We start from the raw sequence: 7,484 nt of genomic DNA, 5'->3' as shown, positions 1-7,484 counted from the left end.
ATGGTGCATCAGTAAAAGGTTACTGAGGAAATGACAAGAGTAAACAGAAATTTCAAGGCCCCTTACACCGCACCCTGACTCTTTCCTTCCCCCATTCCTTCCAAATAAAAAACCACGTGCTTCTCATCACTCTAATGGCGAGAACAAAGTTCTGCTGCTGAGAATGTCACTCTTTGGACTCACATCAGGAATCAAATGCCCAAGGGAAGGGCAGCCTCCGTTGCATTGTCAGAGTCATTTCTGCCATTACGTTGCCCGCCTCCGAGGGAAGCACTGGTCAGGGAAACGTCTGAGAGCAGGTGGGATCGCAGGGGTTGGAAGAGAAGAGGAAAGTGATGAGGATCTTGACCAGGAATGACAGGCACCGAGGGCAGGGGATTGTGCCAATGGGATGCGGCGGCTGCCTCTGGCTCCTCCTTCAGGGGGTCAGTGAGAGGAGGGAGCCTTTGAAAGGTCACTTCCTAGAATGCAGGCTCTCTGGATGGTGGTATTGGATTAGAGATGTCAGAAAGGTGGGGGTACTCACTTCACGTGGGACACTTGTGTACTTAGATATCTCCTTATGATCTGATGATAGCAGTATGACAATTTCCATTTACAACGAGTAGATTAGGAGTGTTTTAAAAATCATGTGCTATTTACTGATGATGAGTCTTGGCTTTGCGCTTCTGAAATTCCAGATTGTATAAAATCCTGCCTCGTTACATCCACTGATGAAAACATGCCAGAATGATTTTCTCTGGGCACAGCATGTGTCCAGTTCCCCCAGCACCAGGAGACGAAGGGAGAAACTCTCATATTGTCCAAGAGGTACAGGAGGACTCAGGTCCTATGGCTCCCACAGAAGGCTGAGCAAATCCCAGGGAGGGTACTCAGCACCCGGGGCCATTGCTTTGCCAGCACTGGAAACAGTGTAACTGCCTGTGCTGGGTTGAGTGGGCCTCTCACGGTCCTGTGCCCCCGCCCTCCATCCTGGTTTATATTTTGTGCGGAATTGCCAGAGGCACACAAGTCTGAGTGGGGCTCAGTGTTAACAGTCGATGCCATAGTCTTGGACTTTCCAAATCTTACCTCCCAGTGAATCGAGATCATTGTCCCCTCTTCTGAGGAGGGGGAGGAGTGGCCTTTTCCACGCCCTCCTGCCCTTCTGGAGGATGTGCTCTCTTCCTGCCTGGCTTTCACTCGGGCATGTGGATGCCATAAGGTTCCGTCAATAAAACACTGAGACCGAGAACAAGGGTTCTGCATTCCATTCCCGGCTCCTTCCCTGACACCGAGCTAGGAGGAGAGGCCATAATATATCTTCTTTTGCTAATTAGGATTTTGAGTCAAGGAGAAATTAGTAATAGGATCAGAGTGACACTGTGGGTGCAGACTTGTTCGTGCAGAGCATTGTCTTGCTGTGGGCTTCAATTATATTTTCCAAATGCTGATAAAAAAAAAAAAATGGAACACCTTCATCTCAGAGGTGGGGTGGGGAATGAGCGTGCAACGGTAATGAGCACAGTAATTAATGTTTGCAGGAACGCTGCCATCATTAGTCTGCCAGTGTTCTTTACAATTTGCCTTCAGAAGAGAAACAACAGCTCTTAATGGAAAGATAAATTTTTGGAAGGAAACAGCTCTGGGCTGGCTGCTCAGCTCCACACCCTCCTTCTCATTCCCTGGGCAATACGGCCTTCCTCAGCCCCTCCTTTACCTGAGATGATAAGACTTACCCACAGGTGTGCTGTGAAATGTAACAACACATTTTTTACAGTCACATAGGGTGGTTGGGTCTGAAGCAGATTTTATATATATATATATATATATATATATATATATATATATATATATATATATATATTACTTCCTCTGGATCTTTTGAATCTGGTTTGGATCTAGTTTGAGCAGAGAATGCCTTAGTTGTAGCTCCTATGTATGAGGATCTGACTGCAGCAGAGTTTATTCTGCTCTCGGGGAGATCTCAGACTGGAGACACCGGTCCTTTCTCTATCCTTGGGAGCAGGCTGGCAGCCACCATGCTATGCACAGGCCCCTGTGTCTCAGAAAGCCCGTGGTGGCCAACGGAGGGCTCTCTCCTGGGTAGGAAGACCCCCCATATGTGAGCCACTTAGAAATCATGCTGGAAAGTCAGGCTCACGTTTATCATTGAGCACGTCCCTCTGGTCTGGTAGGAAGCTTCCTTCCTGCTCAGGAAGCAGGCTGAGCTGCTTTCCCAAGGCCGGGCTGGGACAAGCAGAGTGGACAGCCCAGACAGAGAGGGACACAGTGTAAGTGCCATTTGCTGCTGTGGAGAGTCGTCAGAAGCAGTGTTATTCGTATTTGGGTACTTGGGGTTGACACGATCTTCTGAGGAAGCTGGGAGTTTTTTCTTTGTTCTGGCCTTTGGAGCAGTTTCACCAGCTATTTCCTCAGGCTTAAGCCAATGAGCACCGACTTCAATCCAGAGGTCAGCAAACACGCAGGGTGTGACGGAGGTATGGCGCCACCATCCACCGGGCTGCTGCTTTCCGTCTCTCTAAACCTCATGACAAAGACGAGTGATGTGGTGAGGCATTGGGGCAGTCATTCGATTCAGCCACAGCTAGGAATCATGGTATTTGTAATGGCTGGTTAAGGAACAATGACAGTATTAGTCAACTAACTTTTCTAATCCATAGCTCGTTATGTCATCTTATGGGCAAAGTCATAGGGTCTGGTGAGATTCTGTCTTGGGTTTCCTTCCAGCATATAAAGTCAAACTAAATTACACAAGCATTGGAAAAGCCATATTCTCTTACTCCCTCTGACCTCCAGGGCCTGGACACAAGGAGAGAAACCAGCAGATGTTGAGCTGATCACGACGTCTTTGGCTAAAAGATGCATCCATGTGCAGCGTGACAGGGGACTTGCCATCATAGCAGTCCGACTGCTATCTCAGTGGATCTTATAAATTCAGCAAGTGCAGACCAAACCAGTGCCAGGCGGCAGATGCGGGATCGCTTGGGTGATGCAGGAAGTAGCGCCAGCCAGCCACATAGCACATCGCCCTTTGCACGGATCACAAATCAGTGCCTCGGAGGAGATAAGAGCTGCCTTCCATGGGTTCTTCTCTGAGCCAGCTTCTTTCTAGAAGGTTCACAAACACGACTTCTGTCCTCACACATTTGTGGAGAGAACTTGGTTATTCCTTCCCTATATAAAATTCTCCTCCTTTCCCATCACTTACCCTGGGAAGAAATTACTCAGTCACCTTCTCGTCATGATTGTGGTTACAAAAATGTGTTCTGACTTCTTTCGGTTTCTCTGAGGACATGATAGAGTTTAAAGACGAATGAATGAATCTTCCCCGACATGGGTAACACGTGTGTCTCACCCTTGGATTTAGAAATAGATATACATTGCTTTGGTGGTCTCTCCTGCTTTGTCTTGCATGCAGAGTTCACGCTGAAGCTGTGTAAGTCCCTCTCACCTGCCCTGCTTATGATTGCTAATGTATTATTCAGGTTTGAATTGGGAAAGTTTCTGGGGTTTTAATTTTCATTGAGTTTTTATGGTAAAAATAGTTAACTACAATCCCTACCTTCACTTGTAATGATGTAGTATTTGAGCAAGTTTCCAGTGTGTCACTGAATATTTAATGTCATGTCTTCTTAGCTGTGCCTCATAACCAGCTTCTAATTTCAGCCTCTGCTTGGTTAGAACACTTTGTCAAACTTCCCCATCACATTTTTTTCCTCTCTCACACATTATTTTATCCTCCCTCCTGAAAAATATGTTAGTGGCAATTCCAATGTTGGCAATGAAACTGAAAAAGAAAACTTAAGAAAGGGAACACTGAATTTGAATGTTATCATTATAAAAAATGAAAGTTTGATAGAATAGTCTCAGTGAAAGGGCACACTATAACCCAGCAAAAAATTATTACCCAAAGGTTAAGTAATGTCACTAATTAAAACAAAAGGAATTATTTAATTATTTATTTAAATAGATATGCCTCTAATACTTCTAAGTTTAGTTTATATATCATTAAAGACTTGAGTTTCCTGAAGCAGAGAAACATAACGTGTGAAGAATTACTGCCAGTTAAGGATCAATAAAAATAAATAGAATGCAACTCTTGAAATGACAATGTTCTTCAGGAAAATATCATTGAATTTTTGGACAGCTTTTTTGGAAACATAGCTATTATATAAAGTACTCGGTGTGGCTGTGTAGTTAAGTAACTTGAGAAGATGTAGAATGTGCATATTTGCCCAGGAAGGTCATCAGGGATATGATCAACCCAGGGTGTCAAAAATGGCCTAATAAGGGTAAAAAAATAAATAAATAAAGGATTGAATTGTGTTGATGTTTTGAACCTGGGTGAATAGAAAGAGTAAATTATATAAATATAAGTGAAGTTCTAAGAGAGAGAACTTAAGGCTGGGATGGCAAGTGACAAGTTCAGGTCTTCTAGACCTACGGTTGGCAAACTGCGGCTGACAAGACATATGTGGCTCTTTGGCCCCTTGAGTGTGGCTCTTCCACAAAAATACCATGGCCTGGGCGAGTCTATTTTGAAGAAGTGGCGTTAGAAGAAGTGGAATTTTAAGTAGCTCTCAAAAGAAATTTTAATCGTTGTTCTGTTGATATTTGGCTCTGTGGACTAATGAGTTTGATGGCCACTGTTAGAATAGCTTTGAGCTGCTAGTAGGATACCATGCTTTGAGGAATTAGCAGAAGTCAACACCCACCCAAGCTGTGTTCCCTGTCCCCTTCTCCCCTCTCCTCCCCCCTCTTCTATCTTCCTCCTTCCCAGCTCTCTTTTCTGGAGAATCCTCAAGGGAGAGCGAGGCCGGGCTGCCCAGCTCTTGTCCAGTTGGAGAAAAGCATCTTTGCAAGGTCCAGCTGCGAGCTGCCCCAGGTTGGGATTGGAATGCATCAGAGAAGTCAGAACTCTAGCCAGCTATCTGCAGTCTCTGCTTAGAGGCGGCCGTTGACATGATGAGAGCTAACGTTTTCCTAGAAGACAGAGAAGGGAAAGGACAGCTAACCAGAGAACTCCAGGGGCCAGAGGAGGGAGTGGGCAGAGCTATGATCAGAGAAGAAGCAATCCTAGGGGGGAAAAAGCAAACAGACCAGATGAACCTGGACGGAGGAAAGATGTGGGTCAGTGCCTGGCTGTGGTAGCTCAGATTGAGCGTCATCACATGGACCAAGCTGCCTTAGGTTCCATTCCAGTCAGGGCACAGACCCTGGTTGTGGGTTTGATCTCCAGTAGCGGGCATGCATCAGGCAGCCGATCAATGATTCTCTCTCATTATTGATGTGTCTGTCTCTCTTTCCCTCTCCCTTCCTCTCTGAAATCAATAAAAAAAAAAAAAATTTTTTTAAAGAAAGTTCTGCTCAGCACTGTGCCATTGCAGAGAGAATTCAATGGAAGAGGCGGTGGTTGGTAACTAGGGGTAGAGGGTATTGCTGAGGGGAGGGGTTTCAGCAGAGTGATCAGTGCACAGTGTGGGCTGTAGGAGGGGTAGGTGTTGGGGACAGTGAGTGATGAAAAATCAATGACAAACAGTGGCTTGAGGATCAAATAAGAAAAGAGTTGCTTTAAATGCACATATACATTGAAATGCTTTGTGGCTAAGGGGAAATATCCAATAGAAGAGAAGAGTTTGAATATTCAGTGGAGAGTGGGAAGTGTCACACACACACACCCTCTAACAGCCTACACAATGTCCAGAAGAAAGTGTCTCCCCAGTGGATGTGGGATGTGGCCCCTCATCGGGGTGAAGAGCTCAGAAAAGCAAAGCAAAGGCATACATGAAGCCTGCAACCTGCACAGACACGTGACAAACTAGATGCCTGCCACCTGCTGTGTGCACCCTGGGGAGGCGCTACCTATGTACAGGCCACTCTGTGCATCCTCTGCCTCCGGCGCCTTCCTCGCTCTCCTGGGAGCCTGCTGGCTCTTATTACGGCTGGAGCAGCCTGCAGTCAAGTCCACCTGAGTTCCCTCAAGTACTCTCTCCCCTGAATTCCCGGGAGCATCCGTGTAGAAAAGCCGGCCAGTGATCACACACTAAGGACACTTGTGCATTGCTGCTGTGCCCGCCAGCTCCCCCCCCCCCCCGCCCCGCCCCGTGTGCTGGGACTTAGGGACAATTCTTGAGTGTTGTTTATGTTTTGAAAACAACACTTTCCCTCTTCAATTTGAGTAGGCAGCTTCAGTTAGAAACACACAGTTTAATCACAGTGTACCAGAAAAGGAAATAATTGATATTCATTTCTTTCTTTCCCACTTGGAAATGAAAGTAAAAAAGAGGAAAGTGAGTTGTGAATATTATTTCCTTTCCTTGGGAAGACTCAAGCCATCAAAATTCCATCACATGCTTTCTTATGTTGGTGAAAATGTCGCAGGCATATTTTTAGTAATTTCTTCAGGGATTTTAAAGAAGTTTTCTATATTAATGTATCTAGGGGACAGAGATCTGGGTAAGAATCTACCAGGAACTGACAAAGATTGTCGCTGCACAAAGGAGGCAGGAGGGACCCCTGAGCTCCCTGGCTCCACTAAGAGGGCCACTTTCCCGGCCCCTCTGTCTCTCTGCCATTATTGGCAAGAGTCAAGACAAGGCTTCAGAACTGTGAGCTACGTCTACCCCCTCCCTGTGGGGCATTCGCCATGAGTGGACTTCTCTGGTCATGTCTCCCATGTACATCAATCTCCACGAGAAACTCAGCACCTAAGTCATCCCCCCATTCCCTAATCAATCCCCTCAACTGTGCTCACTCTGTCTCCCAGTGTTCTGGAGAAGTGATAGGCATACTCTAAATATTCCACAAATACTTGATGGTTGAATGAATGAAAACAAAAACCGACAAATTGAGCAAAAGAGCATTTGAACTTGACAGGGGCTTGGATGCCTCTGAGGCCCACTGTGAGCCTGAGACGTATGTAGGATCCCGTTCAGGAACTGGCATCAGGAGGTCAGCCATAGAAGATGATAACTGGCAGGTCTCCGAATGCAGAAAGAAATTCATTTCATGTCATGAGGGGTCATCTTACTGATTTACCACAGGAAGAATACTGCTTAAAAAAATAAAAATAGTGTGAAAGCTTTTGAGTAGAAGTTGCTGTCTACCAGGTGATTTTTCAGCATGACTGCAGAATTACTGAGTGCCTTTTTAGGCCAACATTTGGGCTTATGGAAGCTGAAGTAGTTTAAACAAAGTGCAAAAGCAGTAGAAGCTCCCAACATATGTACAGTTGGTGCTCAGCAGATGTTGTAGGGTGAGCATAGGTGTTCATGCCTGGGAACATGATGAACAAAAGGCTACTCTCTACTTGACTTTGTGACATTGCCTCTTCCCCTCCTGGCCTCCTACATGCTCTCACCCAGAGCTCAACCCATCCTGTAAGGGTCTGTTGCTGACAACCTAACCTCTCCCCTCCCTCTGCTTCCTCCCAAATATAATCATGTGACTTTAAGGCTCTGTTCTGCAGAACCACACTCTCT

This window comes from Pipistrellus kuhlii, unplaced genomic scaffold (genome assembly GCF_014108245.1).
Source record: "Pipistrellus kuhlii isolate mPipKuh1 unplaced genomic scaffold, mPipKuh1.p scaffold_m20_p_6, whole genome shotgun sequence".
Lineage (NCBI taxonomy): Eukaryota > Metazoa > Chordata > Mammalia > Chiroptera > Vespertilionidae > Pipistrellus > Pipistrellus kuhlii.
Note: the sequence above shows the minus strand (reverse complement) of the source record.